The sequence below is a fragment of the Pyxicephalus adspersus genome, chromosome 5 (genome assembly GCF_032062135.1).
Source record: "Pyxicephalus adspersus chromosome 5, UCB_Pads_2.0, whole genome shotgun sequence".
In the NCBI taxonomy this organism is placed as follows: domain Eukaryota; kingdom Metazoa; phylum Chordata; class Amphibia; order Anura; family Pyxicephalidae; genus Pyxicephalus; species Pyxicephalus adspersus.
This window is the reverse complement of record NC_092862.1, coordinates 25,055,877-25,080,876: the sequence shown is the minus strand read 5'-3', so window position 1 is coordinate 25,080,876 and position 25,000 is coordinate 25,055,877. Positions and strand designations below refer to the sequence as shown.

The following is a 25,000-nucleotide window of genomic DNA, read 5'->3' as shown; positions in this document are numbered from 1 at the left end:
TTTGATTTTGCAGTTATTTTCAGCTTTTATCAAATGTCTATGCCAGCCTTTCTCAACATGTGTAACTGAGAGAAACCATTGAAATAATGTTTAGGTGTTCAGGGAACCTTCGCTATAAATTACTCTATCTACAGCTCACAGTACTTTAGTGTGGTGGTCATTGTAGGGATGCTTTCTTGCCAGTGGGGAGAATGTCACCCTTACACATAGCTAAGATGATTGTTGGTGTCTCTTGAACTGACATGAGAGGCACAAATTACTCAATGCACAAGGAACCCTCAGCAACCTCTGGAGAAACTCTAGGGTTGCATGGATCCCTAGCTGAGAAACCCTGCTCTAGTGGGTTGAGATATGTTAAATGCATGGATTGAAAAATATAGGTGTGACTGGTGTGAAAAATATAGGTGAGGCCCAGCTGTTTAATCAAACATGCATACAACTTCATTGTTTTAAAAGGCAAAGGGGTGTCATCCTGATTGCTGACCAATGGAAATAATGTCAGCCTTACAGATAGCCAAAAAGATCATTGGTGGCAGTTAAACTGACCTGAGAGGGACGAATTGGTCCTTGTTCAAGAAACTTCTGGATGAACCCCAGGATTCCACTGTGAAATGGCCTATGCAAAGCTGAACTGGGGTGTATCATACACACAATAATGAATAATAAACAGAGGTTTCACAGTACAGAACTGGAAATAGGCTTTAGTCTTTCCTAGAATTCTTTTTAAACTTTGTTCAGTTTGGGGAAAAAAACATAAGCAATACTTTTGTATTTTTGTTTTCGCCATCATTATTAAAAAAAAATGAAGAAAAAAAATACTGACATTAAAAAAAAAGTAATAGGACATACAAAAAACAATTGTACTTGACTAGTTGTTAGAGCAAAGTAAAATGAGTTGATTGTATTTATGACAGCTAATAATATATAATGGAGTGTGTTTTTCAATCAACCAGATACTCTTCTCTTCCTAAACCTTCTGAATGCAGTACACAGTCTATACTCTCCATCTATGGTAAAGCAGAAGGCTGGAGTCTATAGAAGATGTACACAATGTATGGTCTCTGTGGCAAAATTAATGTGCTTTGGATTGTTAAACCCCTGGCACAGTTCTGCATATATGGCTATGTTTAGGTATCACACCTGACTCCACATCAGGATTTCCATGGGTACATGTAAACATCCATAAAATAACAATGCCCGTGGAATCTAATTCCAGATTCATCTGCAGTTTAAAAGTTGATAACCTTGATGTTTATGCCACATACATGGAAGACTTATTTTTCTAATGATAACTAAATTGTGTAATGCATCTTAAACACATACGGTGTGCTTCCATTAGGTCATATGGATCTGCACTGTTTCAAAGTCACAGAACAAAAGAGATCCAATTTCATATTGAAACCAGGCCTGTCCTGTGTTTTATGAAATAACACACATCATACAGTTTATGTATACTGTAATGATCTGTTTGGGAAACAGCCATGACTGAAGAACTCCGTGAGCTTACTACAATAACACAACTTTGTGTAACAGAAAACATTTACTATCGTTCTGAAGAGTTTAAGACATGGGAAGCCATTCTGCCTTGCAGCACTGAGGCACCGGTTAGTACACCCACAAAGCACAGTATTCGCCTAGAATGTGCTAATTCTCTCTTGTGTTCTAAGGGTTTCCTCTTAGTGCTGACCCCTGTGTGTGATCATTACCAGGACATTGGAGTGTACACCTCTCTTCAGCAGAGAATTAGTGTTGTTGATCCTGCAAGTAAAGCCCACCTAATGCAATTTCCTGTATTAGTGTGACAACCATGCTGTACTTTCTTTCATTTTACAGCAGAGCTGCCACTCGCAGGTAGGGTGTGCTTGCTTAGGGTACATTGGGATGAGAAGATATTGTGGGTGGCTATCAGTATTGTCAAATTGTAGTCTATAATGTTTCATTTAGCACCCGGCCACGCCAATTCCTGCCCAGTGCAATCTAGATTGGCAGCACTTCTGCTCTTTCTCAAACCACTCACTGTAAGCTGCAGTGTCTGGGAGGGGGAGTGTGTAAACATAAGTGAAGGACAAATAGATAGGCTTAGTTAGGGAAGAATAAGTTTTTTTTAATACAAACAACAGTGTGAAATGTGATGTAGGCCATAGAAGTCAATTAAAATCTTTAAGGTGGAACTAAACATGTGCGACTCATCTATCCCTGTTCCATCCCAGGGTGCCGCCATCCTCCTCCTTTTCTTCTTCCTAGAGAAAATCTTCGGCCTTCTTAATTGGTCATGCAGGGATAAGGTTACTCCGACTGGTTCAAGGATCCCCTGGCAACCACCACTGAGCTGCATATGCGCGGCTCACTTTTTTTTTTTTCCCCGGCACAGTTTTACAGGTAACAAGGATTATCGCCTGTCCCTTTCTGCAATAAACCCCTGCCTCATCCCATATTTTTTAAGTTCGGACTATAGCTCCACTTTAACGAGTCTTTTACTAATAAAGTAAAATCTTACATTTTTGCTGTAAGTAACCCTGTGCATTGCCCTAAGATTTTGCTATTCTAACCTAAAATGTACCTACATTTTTGATCACAATATATGCTGGGTCCCAAGTTTTCCCTGCGCTCCTCTGAGAGGGGTCCCACTATGGGGGCTTAACTTTAGGGGTATTTTTAACATTTTTGACTAAGTAGATGCAAGGGGTTTTATTTGTCAAAGGTAGGCACTTGAAAAGACCTGAAATATGAAGATTCCCTATGGTATATGGTAAATGTAAATTGTGCCATAGTACCATGTCTGCCATAGTACCATGTGTAGTACCATACAATTCCTGGTATATAAGGGTGCCTAGGCACTCCTGTACCTATGTTCCTGTAGCTGAAGATCTGCATTGTGTAATCTAAGGCACTGCTGTGCTACCCACTGTTTTTCTTGCAGGAGACTCTGAAAGGACGAGGCAAAGCCAAGCATCTACCAAGATGGTCTCTATATACAGTGGTACCTTGGTATAAGTCTTTAATCCGTTCCAGAACCTTGGACTTGTTATTGGCATATTATACATTGATGGGGCTGTATGAAATAATTTAAACACTGCTTAATACTAAAATACATAAATACAAAAGCAATTAGATGAAATAAATGAAAATGTAACCTCACTTTACCTTGCTGAGAAGAGTCTACTAGGATGGTGCTGAGAAGGGAGGAGGAGGAGGTATTATGTAATTCACAGAGAGTTATAGTGCGGGCAGTCGTGGCTTTGTCTCGAGAGAGGTAAATAAGGGTAGCGCGCGGAGTTATGACTCATTTTGACCCATACAAGTTCTAGCACAAAGGTTGTATACCAAGCAAAGGTTGTATACCAAACAAAATTTTTCATGTCCAAACAGGACTTATACCAAGTAGGACTTATTCCAAAGCGGACTTATCCGGGACCACTGTAATTAAGTTTTATTAACCCACTGTTTGTGACAGGGCAGATGCAAGTGAATGCACTGGATATTTAAATAAGTATTCTGTTGCTGATTTACAGTGAAGTGCGGTAGGATTGGTTCCTAAAGCAACAAAGAAAAAAAATTTTAACTGACACATTTTACGCACTGCTGGCTTTACAATTCTCTCAGACAGACAACAATTTACTCTTCTTCCACATTTTATCTTTACAGAAAGGTAAGAGACTAAATGTGGGAAAATAATCTAACATTTACTGCAGCAGGAAAATAAGGAACACATCTATACAATTAAAGGGATAGAGAAAGAAAAATCAATAAGCTTTCATCTTGGCTGGATGGACTCTTGTATAAGCCGTCGGCTGGACAACACTTGTATAAAAGGTTAACTGAAGCAATACAAGCATTTCAAAATCCATACTTACAAGTTATCAGTGCTCGTTGGCGCAAAATGAAGGCTATTGTAAACCAATCAGTTTGGGCAAGTGTGCAGTGGATGATACTTTAGCAAGATCGTCCATTTGATTCTTTTGCTTGAAATAGCTGAGCTTCTCTGCAGAGCTGTGAGTTGTGTATAGCCACTCAACTCAAGACATCAAAAGAAAAGTATAGTGTAGATTATGAGCCCATGGCATCCCACTAGATAATGACTTACTCCTGAGCTTCTAACTAGCTATGCAGAAATAATAAAAAATGCATTACATCTTGCCTGCATTGTTCTATGGTCCTCAACATTGGCTTTTATCTAATATTTAGGCCTATCAAATGATGAAGTTTTATACAAACCATTCAGGCAAACCTTTGTCACTAAGAGAGCTTCTAGTAATTATCCTGTCCAACATTTCACACACACTGGGGAGGATAAATGTATACAAACAAACTTGGATTGATTTATGAAAGCTCTCCGAGGCTGGAGAGGAAACACTTTCATCAGTGAAGCTGGGTGAATCAGAAACCCTGAAATGGATCTGGTGAAGGATTGAAAACATTTGCTAACAAATAGCAAATTACTTAGGAAATCCATTCCAGGTTTGCTGGATCACCCAGCTTCACTGATGAAAGTGTATCCTCCAGCCTTAACCTCCCTAGCGGTAGCCCCGAGTGTGACTCGGGGTTGGAAAAAAAAAAAAAAAGATGCTGAAAGCTGTAACCCCGAGTCACACTCGGGATAGGTAATCCTATGGGAAAAGATAGTAAATACAGTAATAGCCGATCCGCCGGCATCTTTCTCCACGATCTCTCTTTATCCGGCCGGCTTCCTCTGCACTCGATAAATCACCTGGGGGTTCCCGGTGATGTCGGTGCGTGCAGACATTCCATTCAGAGCCGGGTGGGAAATTCAAATCTATTTGTATTGCATTCAATACAAAATAACTGTATTGAATGCAAAACAGTAGATTTATATGTCTAAAAGCGGTACATTGTTTTTCATGGAAATTTATTTTACAGTACAATATAATAGTATGAGTAAAATAAAGTTTGAAACACAAAATCATGTCAAAATTAAAAATTTAAAAAATTTAAAAGAAAATGAGATTTTATTTAATTTATTATTTTGACATGATTTTGTGTTTCAAACTATATTTTACTCATACTATTATACTGTACTGTAAAATAAATTTCCATGAAAAACAATTTACCACTTTTAGACATATGAAACTGGACAGAACCATCCAGGAGGTTAATAAATGTAATAAATCAGGCACAATGTAATATTTTAGCTGGACGTTAAACTTGGGATCTTGATACAGTATGGCAATGGCACTAAGCAGCTCTGTCACCCTGCTTACTCAGAAAGACTGTGCAATGAACAATGACAATAAATCCTAAATTGATGAGGAAAAAGATGGCTTTTTTCTCCACTGAATAAAATACAAGGGTAAGGGTGTTGTCAAAAGGGAAGCGTGAACACTCAATATCTAAAAGTCAAATAACTCACACCAGACCAAGAACTACAGAAAGACATGAAATCTGCATTAGACATTGTTAGTGTCAACTGAAGATTTCAGTATAGGCGTGTAACATTATCTACTTATACCATAAACAGTGATCCCCCCAGCCCCTTTTAGCCAGGCGCACAACCCAGCACTTTTCAGTAACCAATCGACTGCTTTTGGGTAGTTACTGGTGAGTTGGGTCACAATATAAGGGCTGCCACCCGCCTGAAATTTCTTCCCACTCTGTTAAAAAAAATGTCTGGGTTGAGCACTGAATAAATGTGTGTATGTATCATTCTTATAATTATCATTGTGTATAAATATTTATTGTGTATATGTCATGGCAGATCTGTCTATACTCCAAGCTCAAAAAAGTCAAAAAAAGAAGCTAAACCACAATGTAACTGCCAGTCTTTAAGGTTTATACCAGCGCAAGTCACATTAACTCTCAAGAGAATTGTGGGACGTGCAGGTATATTTCATTCTTTTATAAACAAATACATATTGAGTAATTCTAAATGCAACAAATATACTTTTATGTAACATATTGTCCTTTTTGATGTAAATATAGTGACTTAAGATGTATATTGTGTGTTTGTGCTATACAATCTGTTCTGCTCCGTTAACTGGCTGTTGCTGTAACATTTCAATATAGTAATGTAACTGTACACAATCTTGTGTTAGTTGAATATTGTATAACACTTTATTAACATTGTTTTAATAAACTTATGTTTGTTCACGGCCAAAAAAAAAACCCTCTTTTTAATCACTTAAATCATATCAGTTCAGAGATAACCTTTTTTTGCCTCTTGACTCTAGGGGTTGACAAAAAATTCTGTGTGGGCATATTCAATGTTGGATACATTTTATACTAACCTTAAACCCTTCAATTTTTTGGGTTTTGTTCAATACATTTAAATCTGAATCTTTCATAGAAAATAATACATAATGACCCTGCCACCAGTCATCTTCCAGGGCTTATTGGGCGGCAACTCCAGTTGAGCTCCTGCATTGTCATGCTACTACTGACTTCATCACTCATAACCTCATCACACGCACAGCTCCAACACTTTTCTAGAGTTTCCCCAACTCTCTGGAATGGTCTTTTTCATCCTACTCAGCTTGCTGCTCATTTAGAAGATCACTCAAAACCCATTTTTTAAAACTTGCCTGGGAGTGCTCTCCTCCCGTGTCACTGTCTGTATTTGTCCATCATTTGCAACCCATATTTAATGTACAGAACTGCATAATATGTTGGCACTATATAAATACTGTTTATTATTATTATTATAATAATACATAGTGCTTTTGAAAAACAAATGTCTTTCACTTTGGCTTTAAAGCAGCCATTCTCAATCCAGGGATTCATGAAACCCTAGGGTTCCCCCAAAGGTTGTTAGGTATTTGATGCATAGTTTTGGGGTCATTGCTACTTGGACATTTTGACGATCACTGTAAGAGGCAATTTTCCAACTAATCCTTTAAGTTCCCTGAGACCTAAAATTATTCTCTGGGGATAACCCAGAGAATAATTATATATATTTTTAATATATAGTTGAGAAAGGTTGCTTCAAACATACTTTAAATGCACCAACATGATAAATGTAACAGTATATATGTAAGCAGTATCCAAGCATTTGTTATTACAGTAGACAATATAGGTGTACAAGATACTGGAAATAAGGAATACATCACACTTTATTATCTATAATAAAAGTTAGCTTTCACAAGCTTTCTGGGGCCACAAAACCAGTATACAAGACATTCTGAAGTTCTACTGTTTATCTGAAAAAAGTTTCAACATGTTGTTTATCAGAGCTCTTAGTTCCCTAAGCCAGTTTACAGCACATTTGAGACACATTAAAGAGAATTAAAGCACTTACCTAAATTGTGTTGCTTTTCTCAGAGCAGGTTATATAAAGGAAGGATCCATAAACCACTATTAAAAAAAAAAAAGAACAGTGATGTCAGACAAAGTAAATCTGTCAGGATAAAAATACACAAGTTGCCATCAATACCTTGTTTTTGTGAGGGTCTAGGTTCTGGGCTGGCTTGCTTATCGTTGCTTAACTATTTGGTAATTTTCCATATGTTATGGTACCGCAAATGCACCTTCCCAGCTCACTGTAGCACAACCCTCGTGTGCTCTACTTTGCAGGATTTATGACTGCATTTTGGTTCTTTAGGCAGCCCATTCAAATCATAGGCTGCCCAATTGGAATGTATGGTAACACTAACAACAAACTATACCAGTCTTAAAGTGGAACTAAAGCTTAACTTTTAGGAATCCACAATCAGGCAGGTCAATATTGCAGGAAGGAACAGGCGATGTCCCTTCTACAATAATCCCTCACACCTACCTGATCATTCCGGGTATCTGGCAAAAAGTGCAGCTGCACATGTGCAGTGTGATCTGTGGTGGTCGGGTAATCTGGTAATCCAGGCTACACCTGTGAGAGCCAGGAATTATTTCTGCGTTACATCATCCTAGTCTGACTGATCAAAGATCGTCTACATCAGGGGTGTTAAACTCAAATACACAGAGGGACGAAATTAAAAACTTAGACCAAGTCACGAACCAAACTTGAAATTTATTGAAAAAAATTGAGGAAGTTTTTCCTTCTCGCTATTATTTATTATTATTATTATTATTATTATTATTATTAAATAAAAAACACTTTCATATGAAAACAAAAAAGGTTTTGCTTAACATTCAATCTGAAACAAGCCTATAATAGAGAAAGAGGCCTAAGAATTTTTTTTTATTATTTTATTTAAGAAAAAATCTTAAACCTCTTTCTATTTTTGTAGCCTTCTGAGTTAAATTTCCAATGGTAATTTTTTGCACAGGCTAACAATAACAATTTTCTTCTATGAAAAACAACATATTACTGCATGCTCTTCTCATGTGTTCCTATTTTTTCCTATTGAGATTAATTGTATTACTTTGCCAGAGAATGCAATGTGAAACCAAATGTATTGCTGCATTCATTTGGTTTCACATTGCATTCTCTGGCACAGTAATTTTAACAATTAATATAGCAACAGCTCTATGAGCATAGGCTGCTGTTCAATAGACAGGAGTGATGCCGCTACTACAATTCCCGGCATCACTTGCATCTAAAAATGCAGGGCCATGTATAGGCTGAGAGGCCGCTGGTCTAGAGACGCGAGTGAATCCGGGAATTGTAGTAACAGCATTGTACTCGCATCTATTGAACAGCAGCTTAATATGAATTGCAGCTGGCCCACCGTTACTACAGACTGCAGCGGGCCAGCTGCAATTCATATTAAGAATTATTTTGGGGGAGAAAAAAAAAAAAAAGCGTACAAGCCAGGCCAGATTTGGCCTGTGGGTCAGAGTTTTGACACCCCTGGTCTACATGAATAGATAGTGGTGTCCTGCAAGGAAACAGGAACAGGAGAGTAAAGAGTATTAAGTTTCCCTTTAAAGCTTCTGACTTTCCTGAGAACAGGACTAATTGGCACTGTCAGATGTGATAGAAGAGGGCAGTTAGATAACAATTTTTTTCTTTTTAGTTTTTTTTTCTAAATGCTAATGTAATCCTGACCCCATGTCTGTTATGAGCACGGAGGTTAGGAAATAGAGTGTCCTCACATGCTGAAACTTAACTCGGATGAAAGGTTAACTTTTCTTGGCAACTTTTTACAGCTATCATGAACTAAGGCTGTAAACTACATTTGGTTAACTTTTTCTTTTAAATAACCTAATTCAAAAATGAATAATGTCATTTATTGGGGGTGACCAATTCCATAGTCACCCCCCATCATGCTAACAAAGCACCCCATAACAGAAGTCTCAGCATTTTATTTTATTTTTGATTTAAATTAGGTAATGAATGTCAGACATTTTTAGTAAGCGAGCACCAGGGTCACAGTAGACGTTGTCATTTACTATTCTGCAGTCATGTAAAAGTTGTGAGCTAAAACTCCAAAAGAATAACTGACAACAACCCATCATTAAAACAGAGAAACATCTGTGCTGTACTGTGCATGTAAATAAGCAAAATGCTATATAGCCTGGAGAAACTGTGCAGAAACCACATAAAGAGAATTTGCTTCTCACATTTAAGGTCTTTCAAACGACCAATGACCTTTTCCTTCAGCTCATTGTCTTTTATGATTTACAAAAGCATTTGCTGCACTTTACAGGTATGCTGTCTCACAAAAACTAAACATATCACCTGTGCAGTTAGTAAAAAGTGAAGTAAAATTTTATGTGAGGAATAGTTGTCTCCAGGAGAATCTGATATTGCAGTTTTTTTTGATTTGTCATACATTTTTAAGGGCCTCTTCACACATTCATGCATAGTGCATTACTGTATCACACAAATGTGGTGCGTTAACACTGTGTTATGTGTTAAAGTTGGTTGCATAATAATGCAGCCAATAGTAAATGAAAAGGCTGCCAAAGCACTCTAATGTAGTAAATACAAAAGAAATAAAAACAAACGACCCAGTTATTTAACCACCTGGGCGTTACACTGAGGTCTAGATTTCTGTACCAAAAGCGTTACAGTTTTTCATGAATTTTTTTTTTTAAATTGTAGACCTGTAACTTACAGAAATATGTCCAAACAGGGTTCTAGTAGATATTATGAATATAAAAAAAATTTGAAACACACAATCATGTAAAAAAAAAAATACTTTTAATAAAATTAAAATACACAAAAATCAGCTTAAACAAGAATACATAAATAAATGAAAAATACTGAAAATGCGATAATTCGGTATACTGTATAGTAATATATTTTTCTAAAACATCTCCCTAGTGTCCAACATCACATACCTATAGACAAAACCACATAAATATATTTTGTATTATTTTGTATTGGACTGGATACAGAACTTTGTATTGAATCCAATACAAAATATTTGAATTTCCCGCTATGACCCCCATCGACGGGCGCATGCACGCACATCATCAGGAATCACCGAGGGACGCGTACGTGAACGCCGGGTATTCTAATTCTTTCCAAACGTCTGTACTTCCATGCAAAAAGTGTTACATTTTTTGCATGGAAATTTATTTTAGATTGTAGACTATAATTCACCAAATTACTCAATAATTACTTATAATTCACAGAATTACCGCATAACTCACCGAAATATGTCCAAAATTTTATAAATTTAATAATAATTTTTTTTTTATAAAACATAAAAAAAAACCTTTAAAAAAAAATCTTTAAAAAAAAGTTTAAAAAAAAAAAATAGTGTATAATGTAATGTACAGTAGCCTATATAATATATATAAAATACAATTATATATATATATATTTCAATGCAAAGGAACTCAATACAAAATTTTGAATTTCCCGCCCCGCCTCCCTCCCGCATCGACGCATGCAGCAACGTCACCGGGAAATCCCGGTGATCGTCACTGCACTCGCCGGCTGAAGCAAGAAGACGGAAGACGTGTCCGGAGGAGCTGCGGGGAGAAGGTGAGTATTTTTTTTTTCCATTGTTGCTGGATCATCGCAGCGGGGACCAGGTAAGTGAGGGGAAATTAGGTAGGGAGAAAAGTTCGGGCTTATCGATAGTTGTAACTTTTTTTAGCCTGAACCAAGGTCGGGGTTATCGGTTGGGTGGTTAAAGTCACCACAACATAAGTAATACTACTTCACAGGTGTATTGCCTCACATTAACACACAATGTGTGCAGTGCAATCCCAAAAATAGCAAAGTAATAGTAAAGTAAAAAAAAAGGTAAATTTTTGGACCTCTGGGGAGTGTTAGGCAGCTCATTCAAATGCACAGGCTGGCCCAACAACGTGCACAGAACCCATAAGATGTTCTGAAATGCTACAAACCAATCTCTGGATAGCCTGGCAGTGGTTTTAATGTAAAAATACCAGCCTTAAATTTAAAGCGTACATAAACTCAGAATTCTTACTTTACATAAAAAGGTAGACAACCCTTTTATTTAAAGTAAAATTGTGTGCAAAAAAAAAAGGGTGCAGCACCAAGAATTAATGGGAGCACAGTGACGTAGGTATCCCGGGAGGCTCTTGGCAAGATGCTCAGGCATGCGCAGAAGGAGCCCTTTCAATAGAAAAAAAGTTGTTTCCCAGTCCATTTTTTTCCGCAATCTGCGTCACGGGTGATGTAGGAAGAACACAGAAAAAGAGAGGAGAAGATGTCAGCCCTTGTCTGTGTACCAACTAAACTTAGCCCGTAACAACACTCTGCTTATGCCAATAGGTTTGGTACACTATACTAGTTGCTTTCTGTCTTTTTGCTGTAGCTAGGAGTACATACCCATAAAATCAACCTGGGTGTGCAAACAAAAATCCATACTGCCCAAAGGAAAATTTCTATTTTTTGCTGGTAGAATTGCACTCCATCATCCTGACATTTTACCTAATGAAAATGGAAGATTTCCAATCAGATACTATAAATGGAAAAGCCATTGATACTTAATTTTTACTGTTTCTAAATGACAACAGCCAGGAAATGGCAAGCGGTTGAATCAATTGACAATAACCTGTCCCTTTTCCAAAAATTTCATATTTTTTAAGTTCGGAACATCAACCCGATATAACCTGCTATGAGGAAAGATGGTGACCTGCATTGCAATCTTGTTTTACGGTTCTTTTTTCAACCAATTCTGGACGGGCAAGTGCCTAACCAAACAATTAAGAACTGGGATTTCTCCTAACAAAAACAATGGCATCTGATACCTATACCCTGCTGTCCATTAATGCTGGTCTACAGTAACAGATAACAGAGTGTCTAAGGTAGAGGTGTCCAACTCTAGTCCTTGAGAACCAGGATCTGCACGCATTGTTCAGCATTTCTGTAACAGACATCAATAAATGTAGAATTGTGGTTTATAAACAGTCAGAAAGTGGTTTTTCATGAAAAACCTGACCTATAGAGCACTAGAGTTGGATGCCTCTAATCTATATGGATGTAACAATTTTGTCTAATAAAGGTTTCTATTATCAGCAGGTAGATAGATGCTCAAGATGGCTACCAACAACTTTCAAACATTTCCATAAAAGCACCATGGACTCCTAACAGCCCCTACTTTTTTTATTATTATTTTTTAGCAGAATATCTCTCTTGCGTGCTTTACAATAAAACACCAGAAAACAAGGGAAAATTGGTAAACCTAAATATTAAAACAGAATGTAACACACATGTGGAATTAGGGATAAAACAGGTTTCAATATCTGAATGAATTCAGTAAATTTTACATATAAGTATTATACTATGGAATGTTTCATGATTGTCAATCAACAGCTATAAACAATACAGTTTTACCCTTATATAGTTGAATTCCAACAACAGTACTGACATCATACAGCCAAAAATCCTAATTCATAAGGTAAACAACAGATTTTTTTTTTTTATTGGACTTCTATTCATTAAACATGTTGGTACACATGGATAGAGAGTACATGTGAAAATACACTGAGGCATGATATGTGAACAAATAATCAAGCAAATCTATTTGGGAACTTCTATTTGTCCTCTGCTGTACCCTATTCCAAACCCACAATGGGAAGGGAAGAATATTTCACATAATTTTAAAAGTCCTGTTCTTGGACTTCTGATTCATTACTGATTAGAAAATAAATCATACAAGTGGTCAAGATCCAAATAAGAAGATTCTCCATTATTTTGGGCCAGCCTGCATGGCTACTATGTACAGCAATGCCAAGGTAGAACACAATAGTGTAGATCCTAAAAAACACAATAGTGTAGATCCCCAACATTTTTACCGGGCCTTTGTTCCAGGTTCTTGATCGTCCTGATTGGCCAGGCCATAATGAAGTAACTCCCATACATGTATGCAGGAGTTCATTTATTCTTGCCACCTAGGTATGCCAGGATCATACACTGACCTGTGAATACGCAGCTCAGTGAACACTCAACAAAAGATTGCATGCGGGCAGGTGGGTTCATTTTATTGCAGAAGACACATAGCATGTACCTTCTGCAAAAAAAAAAATTAAAAAAAAGACCTTCCTGTTTACATTTTTTGAGTTTCTAAACTTTAGTTCCACTTTAACAAATCCTTATTTATTATTTTAGTGATATTTGTGTAGTAATGAGCATTCTGCATGTTTAACGTGTTGCATTAAGGCAGCTCACTCAATGGGTCTGATTTAATAAAGCTCTCCAAGGCTAGAGAGGATAAACTTTCATCCGTGACGCGGAGTGATCCAGCAAACCTGGAATAGATCTGGTCTAGGATTCAAAACATTTGCTATCAAAGAGCAAATGATTTGGAGAGCTTTATTAAATCAGACCCAATGAATAGGCTTCAAAAGAATGGTACTGCAACGCTGATCGTGCACTGCCATGTATCTGTCATACTGCAACCCACATATGTGAAGTCATATTTACAAAAAACAAAAAAAAACGATAGCTGTTGGCCACAGCAAAAAAAATCCTTTCTTCATCCACATCCATATGTGCTAATGTTGCTGTGTGTTTTTGCTTGCAAAGCATAACATTTTCAGCAGGACCCTTAATGAATCCCAAGAACCACACCCAAAGCAAAGCAGGTAAAGTACAGCTTAGGAACTACTGCAATAAAGAGATTTGACATATGTACATTTCACACATTCTTCAAGAGAACATTAGATAGAGAAAAAAACACCAATCTGCATGATCCCTTGCTTAGATTTTGTCCCAAAAAGTCCCAAATGGGTTTCCCATTAGACATTTTCACACCTGAAGCCTGGTATCAGAAGCCTCTAAAACGCTGCTGAAGACACCAGAGGTTACAGCCCTTATTTAGTTCAGGCACCGCACAATACCCAGCAACCACTCAAATTTCTCTGTGTACCTATACAACCTCCGTGCATCTTCCAATCAACTACACAATTTCTTTTTGTTCCAGTGCAACATACTGCAATACTTCTACTCTATCACCAGAGAATTTCACCTCCTGCTGTGCTTCAAATGAGACAGAGTTTATTTCAGGGTTTCTGCACTAAGTGTTTCCAAAGAAAAAAAAATAAGATAGGACAGGACAAACAAATTACTATGAGGGAGGGGGAGGCTTACCAGATTATTAGAACACACAAAGAAATACAGCTTTCATATTACACAGTTGTGTGAATAGGTTGATACAGATAATTATTTGCAGAGCACTGCTGAATTTGTTTAAAAAAACTGAAGCAAATATTGTAACATAATATTGCAAACATGTCCTTTCTGCAAAAACATATACTTACCTGCCTGTTCACTGTCTTCTTTTGAAAAAATGATGCCGGGACTAAGTGAATTCCTCCGTGAATCTGTCATCTTGGCCCGACTGAACAAGGCCTGACTCCAGAAAAAAGAATGGATGAGGACTGCGATACCTGCTTTGTGATTAGCAGGTAAGGTATAATATATATATATATATATATATATATATATATATATATAAATATAGTATTATTCCAACACACACATTTGCCAGTGTTTATAGAATGTATTCAGCTTCCACAGCACTACCATATTCTACATATACATTGCTTGCAGATCTGTTGTGAATACCGAGAATGTTGTGCACAACTAATGGAGAAGTATTGTCTACCTCTGGCAACCCGGTCCAGATATCCCATGGAGAATACTTAATAAAGAAGAATCCCCCTTACTTTCTCTGCAGAATAACTGTACAATGTCCTAGGACAGGGGTGTCAAACTCAAAAACAGTGGGCCAAAATATGGGACAAAGTCATGGGCCAAACTTGAAACTTTGCATCAAGAAAACAGTCCAATGCGGGGCTTAATGTTATTGATGGATTAATGTCTTCCTGATGGACTTATGTCTTTTTTCAACCTAACATAATATGTAACTATTAGTGGCTGGAACTCCCTTTTCCAGCTGCTACATTTCCCTGCATCTATAAAACAGTCCATTGCGGGGCTACACATAGGCAGAGAGGCCACTGGTCTATAAGAGTGATGCCGCTACTACAATTCCCGGCATAACTTGCGTCTATAAAACAGTCCAATGCAGGGCCACGCATAGGCAGAAGATACACTTTGATCAGTAAAGCTGTGTGATCCAGCAAACCTGAAATGGATTTCTTCAAAGTAATTTGCTAGCGAATGTTTTGAATCCTGTACCGGATGCACTCCAGGATTGCTGGATCACCCAGCTTCACTGTGGAAAGTGTATCCTCTCTAGCCCTGGAGAGCTTTACTAAATCAGGCCCAATGTGTGCTATTTATCAAGGTGTATGCCAGCTTCACATGGAAAGTGATAAAAAAACCAGAATTTGAATCATTAGGAAGGGCAGCACAGGTAGATTATCTATGTCATGTTGTATAACCTGTCATATGTGGCTCCTTCAAAGGGTCTTTCTTAGGATACAAAATTCTTCAAATAAATTAGTAAAGAATATTGGAGTTAGCTGTCAATGCAGCATTCTTGTGCTGTGTGATACTGCACGTAATGGTGTTTGCTGGAATATCCATATCCATTACCTAAACAATACCTATTAAGGAATACTTCGGTGATCTTCAATGCTTTTGGGTTGTACAATATTTCTACCAGCTGTGCCCAGCCTGAAACATGTCCACCCACAGCCTAATTACTGCTCATATTACACTGTATTGGTGACCTGTGTACTTTGACACTCGATCACAATGAGAAGCCACCACTGTGAAATAATCACTTAGCGTCCCAGCAACCATTCCGTTATAGTATCCATCATATAATAGCTGCCATTTTGACAATTTAAAAACTATAAAAATACAATGCACAAAATAGAATGTTATACTAACACATGGTATATGGAATGGGGTTTGGGGTTAAAACAGCAGACACTGTTAGGTTTATGTAGAGTGTTAAAATATTTACTTTTGTCATTTTGGAGGGGCACCAGAACTCATTAATTTTGTTGGCCATTTAAGGGAGACCCATCATCATATTTACAACATTATGCAAAAGGGTGCCTTTCCCTTTTATGTAATAGAAAAAAGTTTGATATTTTTTCACTTTTATGTAATGGAAAAAAGTTGGGTGTTTTTTTCTTGCTTTTTTTTTTAGAAACTCTCTGCCCCTTCTGTCTTTACTAACATGACGGTAAAAACTGAAGGGGAAACCTGCAGCTTTCTGGGATACTTAAGTCAAGAATCCATCCCATGAGGCTGTTCCTTCTGCGCAAACCCATGATTGGGCACTGTCCCATCAGGTGCTTACCTCGAATATAGAAAAACAAGCACTCGATCTTATGCATGCACAGGGCCTGATTTATTAAAGCTCCCCAAGGCTGTAGAGGATACACTTCAGTAAACCTGGGTGATCCAGCAAACCTGAATAAATCTGGTCCAGGAATGAAAACGTTTGCTAGATCACCCAGGTTCACTGATGAAAGTATATCCTGTCCTGCCTTGGAGAGCTTTATTAAATCAGACACATAGAGTGGGAACAACATTTTTGAAGAACCTAGAAGAAAAAAGTTGGCAGCGTGGGACAAAACAGAAAGAAGATGGAAGCATAGACAGCGTGGAATTTGCTGGGTACATTGATCGAGTGCCTTCAACAAATAAACATGTATTTTATTATTTTGCAAGTTGTGCTTGAAATGCTACCTATTCCAATGAGTATAACCCATTCATAAATCTGTTCATCAATGTCACCCAACACAATGCCCTGTGCCTGTGCTGCTCATTCCCAATCACCACCAATCAGAGTGGTTCCCTATCACATGGGAGCTCTGTACAGAGCTATACACACTTATTGGGCTGCATTAGTTTTATTCACCTTGAATATTTCAGTAATATTTGACCTTTCTTTTTCAATGGGGGCACCCATATTTATTGTCCCTCAATGTCAGATTCACTTCTATATAAAAAGGCCCCTATACATGCTTCAGACATAATCCACGATCAGTTATCAGCCTTGCCCAATCTGTGACTTACAGACCACCTCATTACAACCAATGAATGAAGATTGGGGGGGGGTCTGTAGTACTGAAACACTTTTTGTCCTAGACTGGCAACATTGTTCTTCCTGTGATACCGTCACAGGAGGGAGCGTTGCCACCCTAGGACAGAAAATAGCTACCTTACCTGGTTCACCAGATGGAAAACATGGAACGAATGATTGAAAACTAATGTAGCAGCCATATCTAAAGAGTAGTGAGATGCAATATCTTTGTTCTAAGGTTTAGATACACTTATAGTATTTTAAATTAATTTTGCACGTGGTAGCAGTGAACATGCCAATCGCTGGAGAGAACAACTTCTCCTTTGTGCTATAAGGAAGCTGGAGCTGTATCGTGATCTTGCTATAATGGGAAAGCACAAATAGAGGCACCAGATCTGGTTATGGTGTCTGGCAGACATGACTTGGTAACAATACTGATTCCGGGGATTACAAAGGATGTTTGTTCTGAATGTGAATTTTTAGCATTTGCCCTAAATTTAGTATTAAAAACACAAGGAAGCTCAGTTAATATGTATGATTTATTAAAGCTTTCCAAGGCTGGAGACGATACACTTTCATCAGTGAAGCTGGGTGATCCAGCAAACCTGGAATGGCTCTGATCCAGGATTCAAAACATTTGCATAATAAACCGAAGAAATTAATTCCAGGTTTCCTGGATCACCCAGTTTCACTGATGAAAGTGTATCCTCTTCGGCTTTAGAGAGCTATAATAAATCAGGTCCAATATATATGCTCATCTTTAATCAGTGGCGTGGTACGAACAATGTTCTAGATAGTAAACTCTTCAGGTCAGGGACTTCTCCTCCTGTGTCACTGTCTGTATGTGTCTGTCATTTGCAACCCCTATTTAATGTATTATGTTGGCGCTATATAAATCCTGTTTATTAATAATAATAACTTGTGCGTACAAGTTCCACCATATACACAGCATCCCGTATAACTATATTACAGAAATCCAATGCTCCATTATAAAGGTGTCGTCCTTACCCTGACAGCTGAGAAGATTACACGGCCGGGGATAATCCACTATGTAATTTCAATCAGACTGCGGTCTATGTCCTGACAAGTTATACACCCGTATCACAGGTGACACTTTGGTATAATAGTCAACAAGCGAAAATTAGACTGTTACCATAGAAGATTTTAGAATACTCTCATGGGACCACAAGCTGAAATTGTATGGAGGCCGGGATGTCACAAATCTAATAATGTCAATTAACTTGCAGAAAGTAATATACACAGATCCAAACAGGAGCTATAAACAAGTACAAAGAGAAACTGCACATTGTTCCTTTTTCCTTTATATCTTGGCTCCAGAGGGAGAATTGGGAATGTATTTACATGCAGACAGGACTTGATGATGCCAATATATGATACTGAACCTCCATGATGGAAAGGATCGCAATCGAATGAAAGTGACTATAGGATACGGGGAAACAAGGATAGGTGATGCTGGGTATGTCCCAAACTGGTTATGTAGTGGGCTCATTTTTGACCTGCTGCAACTTCCACTGCACGCTGTGAGAAGCTGAGTGTGCAGGGAAATTAAAGTAAGCTATTTAGGTGCAGGAGGGGAGTCCATACAACTGTGCCAATCTAAAGGTAAGGCTGGAGTTCATACAGTGTGACTGCAATTACATTTGTCCTACTGGCCAATTTAGGAGAATATTCATTAAAGAGACATAATCACTATGCCTGTGCAGGACAAAATTTCTTTGCGAAATAACCCCCAGATCCCCTTTTACTTACCCTGCATGTGATCCTACACCACTCACTTCACTACGGCTAACATAAACAGTGTCGGAGACTTCATGTCTTGGGTGTAACTTTAGTATGTGTTGTCTTTCTGTATGTATAGATGCTGCACAGTACCACGTCAAGTCTGTTGTATGAATGCTGCACATTAACCCTCTCTATGTTTTCAATATTGGACGTAATACTTTGTATAAGTTGAACCCAGACATTTTTTTTTTTTAAACCGGGTGGTAAGAAATTGCAGGCAGGTGGCCGCTACTATAATATGCCCTAACTCTTCAGTACCCACCCAAAAACAGCCTGGTGGTGACCAAAAAATGCCGGGTGGTGTGCCCAGCTAAAAGGGGCTGTATAGTACTGTATATGTTATTATGTTTACATGGACCCAGCACATTCCTGGAAGTGATTTGGGTGAAGGGTACAATGTCCTATGTCTCAAAAAATCCTTTCATATCATGCATGTGGTATGAAATGATGTTTCTTTTTTTTTTGGTGCACAGAATACTTATACTGCATGCTGGTTGTTCATGGCTGACTTCTATAACAGAACGTACATTATAGATATACAACAACCATACAAATATATAACAATATTTCACAATCACAAATAAGATAAGAGAAGCCTTAAGAGGCCCAGACATGACCAATGCTGTGCGGCCTGATTCCGGCAATGTGTTAAACATGGTATAGCATGTTTTACAACACATGGATGTCCTATGTACCTAGCTGATTGGCCTGGAAAAGACTAAACTAGGAAAAACAGTAATGTTGGCAAAAGTACCCAGATCCGTTGTATAATGTTTTTGACAATGAAGGACAATGAAATCTCCAACTAGTTTCTACTAGTAAGAAACATGCCACACCAGCAGTCCTGTCATTGGCTGCAACCAGATAACCAAAACAGCATTACTGTGGCATTACTCCTTCACTGGCCAAAATGCTGCAAAGTCCCAATTAGTGATTGAGGGGTTCCTCACTGGGTAGGCCAACAAGAAAGCAGTGCTGTAAGAGGTAAGTGTTCCTTTTAGTCTCCTAATGACAGTTATTATGTACCTTTCAGGACTAAATCAATCTTGACCACATCCCAGTATATTTTAACAAAAGAATAGAATAAAATAAAAAATAAAATAAAAGAATATTTTAACAAGCAATTTTTTGAATAAACTAAAAGATACTCTGATAATTAATATTACACAGTATTTATATGGTGCCGACTCATTACGCAGCGCTGTACAAAGTCCATTGTCCTGTCACTAGCTGTCCCTCAAAGGGGCTCACAATCTAATGTTCCATATGTCTTTATTACAGTCTAAGGCAGTAGTCGCGAACCTTTTCAGACCTATGGACTACTAAATTTACCGGACCACACATGCGCGGGAAGATGTGTGTCACTCAAAGGAGAAGAAACTTCCCCCAGAATGACATCATGATGCCAGAACCCATCCACTCTCCCATTACAGGTCTGAGCCTGCAAAGGGAGAGTGGGCAGGTTGTGTTCAGAGACAACCTGCCCACTTCCCTGAGCCTGGGATCCGTAAGGAAGACATGGTCCGCAGCTCTGGCCAGTGCGCTTGGGGTCCTTCTTGGGGTCACAAACGAGGAAGGCAACACCCACACCAGCTTAGGCAAAACAGAACTTACTTTACTAAATGATATAACAATGAACAAAATTTCTGAATGAAGAGTGTCGCACAGCCCCCTCCGATGGTAGCCAGAAAACTGGAGCAATTTACCTACTGCGAGCAAAGCAAACTCTGCCTCGCCATACCTGTTATTACCCTAAAAAAACAGGAACAATCATGTGTGTGTGAGATACAGGCTAGCCCGCGGTGCGAAACAGCAGCTTACAATCTTACCGGCCTATGCAATGCTTCCCCCACTCTCTTTCAAAACTGGTTTTATGGCCTGCCACAAACATAGACCCTAACTTACTAACTACTGCAGGTTCAATCTCAGTCTCTGGTATTTCAGGCACCAATACTATAACGCGGTGCGTGCACGATTTTACTAACCGGGGTCTTGTTCTGGATCCAATGGTGTCTTTAAACTGAACAACAACAACAAGTCTCTTCAGCAAACATGAAGTCCTGCAGGATAGACAGCGCTCCCTTCCTCAGCTCCTTTCAGACTTTCCTGGAAAACAATCCTTTTCTTCTGGACAGGATCTACCTTGGACGGTGGTCAGCCTCACTCAGCCACAGCTCCTGAAACTCTAGAACGCGGTGGCGCTTGGATGCGAACAGACCCTGTCTCACACACATTCCTTCCAAGATGTCTATTCTCCTGCTTCCTGTTTCCTCTTTCTCAGTACAACCACACCTCCTATGAATATACAAATACTGGCAACCTGTTTAGCTGTTTAGAAACAGCGGCATCTGGTGGCTGAAATGCAGAATGACAGTCCTATATTTAATTACACACAGACATTGAACAGTGAGTGCTGTTTCTCAATCTCCTCAGCAAACCCTCCCCATACAAACTCGTCCTGTGCATAGCGCTGTGGGGGCACACCAGCGTTGGTCCTGGTTGACCTACGCAGAGTGGGAGGTTCAGAAGCACTGGGGATGTCAGCCACATCTAACGTGGAAGGAGCTGCTGACTGTTCAGCATTTTCCCTGGGTGGCAAACTTGCCACTGCTGGAGGAATAGGTGCAACCTACATTCGTCCTCTTCCTCATCTAAAGAGCTTTCCTCTGTACTCTGGGTGTGAGGAGGCATCTCCTCCACACATACTTGCTCTTTGAAATTATAATGCCTCAACATGTTCCGTGTAGGTTCCCCAGTCCCTATTGGCTCTACCTCATAGACCGGGATGGCTGGGTCTACCCTCCTTTTCACCATGTATGGGACCGCCTCCCACCGCCCATCCAACTTCCCAGATGGCCGTTTGGCTTTGACCATCACTCTATCACATGGGGCATACCCATCCCCCTGCACTGGTCTTGAATTGGGGTGTACCACCTGCCCCAGGCGCTCCTCCACAACCTTGTGTATCGCTCTCAGCCGGCGACGGTGCTCTTGCACCCATGCGGTGGTACTTCCCGGTGGTGGCTCCATCAGGTCAGGCATGCGGAGGTCTTCAATCTACCGTCCGGCTCTCCCAAACATAAGCATATGTGGGGAGTATCCAGTGGTACTGTGTATCCTGTTGTTATAGGCCCACATCAGTTCAGGTAGATACTCGGGCCACCGAGCCTTTTGGCTATCTTCAAGAGTCCGCAGCATCTGAAGCAAGGTGCGGTTGAAGCGTTCGCATGCCTGGTTTCCATTGGGGTGATATGGGGTGGTGCGGGAGCGTTCGATCCCATACAGCTGGTACAATTCTTTCATAAGAGCACCCTGGAAACATGCCCCCTGGTCCGAATGTATTAAAATGGACCATGTCTGCCAGATTTGGGCAGTACACCAGCCGTTGGAGCCACTTGAACATTTTGTCACTCTCGAAATGGGCCCCCTTTTCATGGGCTTCCCTGGCAACCTCCAGTCCCAACGACATGGGGATGACAATCTGTTGTCTGTACTTTAGTTCCGACTGTAAGTATATGATCCGGCACAGGAGGCCCTGGGTAACGGTCAGCTTATCCCACTGCCTCAACAACTTTTGGCCCTCTGGGGTCAGACGGGCTCGCTCTTCTGGCCGTGGCCAAATCTTGGTCTGAACCCATTCTTTCACTTTCCATAAGTCCGGGCAGCCATTCTGTACTCTCTCCCAATCAGCCAACGTCTTTTCCAGCACCAGGGACATTCCGGACGCCACCCCACTTGAATGTGCCGCGTCCCGGAACATGGGTAATCGACCAAGGTCAGGAGTTTCAGTGTCCTCTAACTCCTCTCTGAGCTCGGCTCTCTGAGTCAACAATCCTACAGGGACTCGGGAGAGTGCATCAGCGTTGCCGTTCTCCCTACCTGACCGGAACATGATGCGGTACTGGTACTTCGATAGGCAAGCCAACCACCTCTGCTCAAGTGTACCCATTTTGGCATTCTCCAAATGTGCCAACGGGTTGTTGTCCGTCATCACGATCACTTCTGCACCTGTCAAGTACTCCGCGAACCTTTCAGTCATGGCCCACACCAGCGCCAGTAGCTCCAATTTAAAGGAGCTGTAGTTGTCAGGATTGTGCTCAGATTTTCTCAGAGACCGGCTGCCATAGGCAATGACTCTCTCACGTCCATCCTGGACTTGGGATAACACGGCCCCCAGACCATGTAGACATCCATCAGTGTACAGCAAGAATGGGGTGTCGAACCGCGCATAAGCCAGAATCAGGGCACTGGTCAGCGCCTTCTTCACTGCTTCAAAGGCCTCTTGTTGCCGGGGTCCCCAGTCAATAGGACGTTTCCTCTGGCCCCCCGCAGTGACCCTTAATAGCTCATTTAACGGGCCCACCAAATGAGCAAATTTGGGTATAAACCTCATGTAGTAGCCGGCCAGTCCCAAGAATGCCCACACCTCACGTAGTGTACTTGGTTGAGGCCACTTCTGGATGGCTTCCACCTTGCTGGGGGACGGCTTTACCCCCTCCTGGCTGACCATATGTCCCAAATACTCTATCTGCTGTTGAAACAGTTGGCACTTTTTGGGCTTGATCTTGAGTCCATGGTCTCGTAGCCGTCCTAGGACCTGTCGCAGCTTCTGGAGGTGATCTTCAAAGGAGGCCCCAAACACTACTATATCGTCAAGGTATATCAATACTGACTCAAAGTTTAAATCCCCCAGACAGTGCTCCATCAACCGCTGGAATGTTCCCGGGGCATTGGAAAGGCCGAAAGGCATCCGGTTGAACTCAGAGTCCCATAGGTAGAATGAAAGCCGTCTTCGTTCTGTCCTTCTTGGCCACCGGCACCTGCCAGTACCCACTGGCCATGTCAAGAGTTGAGAAGAACTTTGCTTGACTCAGGGCCGACAATGACTCCCCAATCCGTTGAAGGGGGTTAGCATCCCGGACAGTCTGAGCATTCAGTTTCCGATAATCCACGCAGAACCGGAGACTCCCATCTTTCTTCCGCACCAAGACTACTGGGGCAGCCCATGGACTTTGACTCTCTCGGATCACCCGGTTTTCCAACATTCTAGCCACCATTTCCTTCACCTCTTGATACATTTTAGGTAGGATTTGCTGATAACGTTCCCTGAACGCTGCAGCATCGCCGGTAGGGATTTCGTGTTTGATGGCGGAAGCACACCCAAAGTCCTCATCATGTCTCGAGAATGCCTCTTGAAATTCCAGAGGGTGTCTTCCAGCAACTTCTGTTGCCCTGGGGTGAGGGTTCTGCAGTCTACCCCCATCCGGGCCATGATCACTCGACCATTCCATTCCACGGTTGAGGTTTCCCTCTGATGGACTTCTATCGCATAGGTCCAGGCTGATCTCTTATCCAGCTGTAGCGTGAAGTTCCTTCGTCGAGGGACCTCCCCTTCGAACACATAGACTTTGGCCAGCAAGGTATGCCCAGGAACGGTTAACTCGCAGTCTTTAAAATTAAGGCAGCGTACTGGCACACATCTATCCTTCACAATGGCAAGGGCCCGGGCTACTAGTGGTCGAGTCTGCACTTCCCCCTGGTAAGCGGGCTCAATCAGGACCTCCAGTCCATTCAGTCGTCGTCCAGCCCTCACTGGCAACATCAGGATCTGTTCCTGTCGTGGTGGGATCTTCACCGGGGTTCTCCGTGGCACCTTCACGTCTTCAAGGGGCAGACCAGACATGTTACTCTTTTGCAGACTGCAGCTTCTCACCATCTGTTGTAGAACCTTCTGAGTTGGCCGGTGCGTGGTACTATACTTCGGCCCTTCTTTGGCATATAGTTGATGGTCTAGGTCAGGGGTCTGCAACCTGCGGCTCTGGAGCCGCATGCGGCCTTCAGCCTCCTTGTTGTGGCTTCCTTCGGCTGCCGCGGGGAGATCTCTGATGGGGGATCCCCTTCCTCCCAAGACACTGCGGAGGAGGGGGATT

The 25,000-nt window shown here is 40.5% G+C and overlaps 1 protein-coding gene across 6 annotated transcripts in view; it reads right to left on the bottom strand.

Annotated features, from left to right (window-relative positions):
- TRIQK (triple QxxK/R motif containing) overlaps positions 1 to 25,000 on the bottom strand; it is an 81,061-nt gene that overhangs the window by 53,050 nt on the left and 3,011 nt on the right. For 3 of the 6 annotated variants that reach the window (XM_072410921.1, XM_072410923.1, XM_072410920.1), the window contains exon 2: positions 7,250 to 7,305. The gene's annotated coding sequence lies outside the window, so the exon portion shown is untranslated. Of the gene's footprint in view, positions 1 to 7,249; positions 7,306 to 21,055; positions 21,314 to 25,000 lie in introns of those variants that run through there. The other 3 variants (XM_072410924.1, XM_072410925.1, XM_072410922.1) reach the window with 2 other exon arrangements.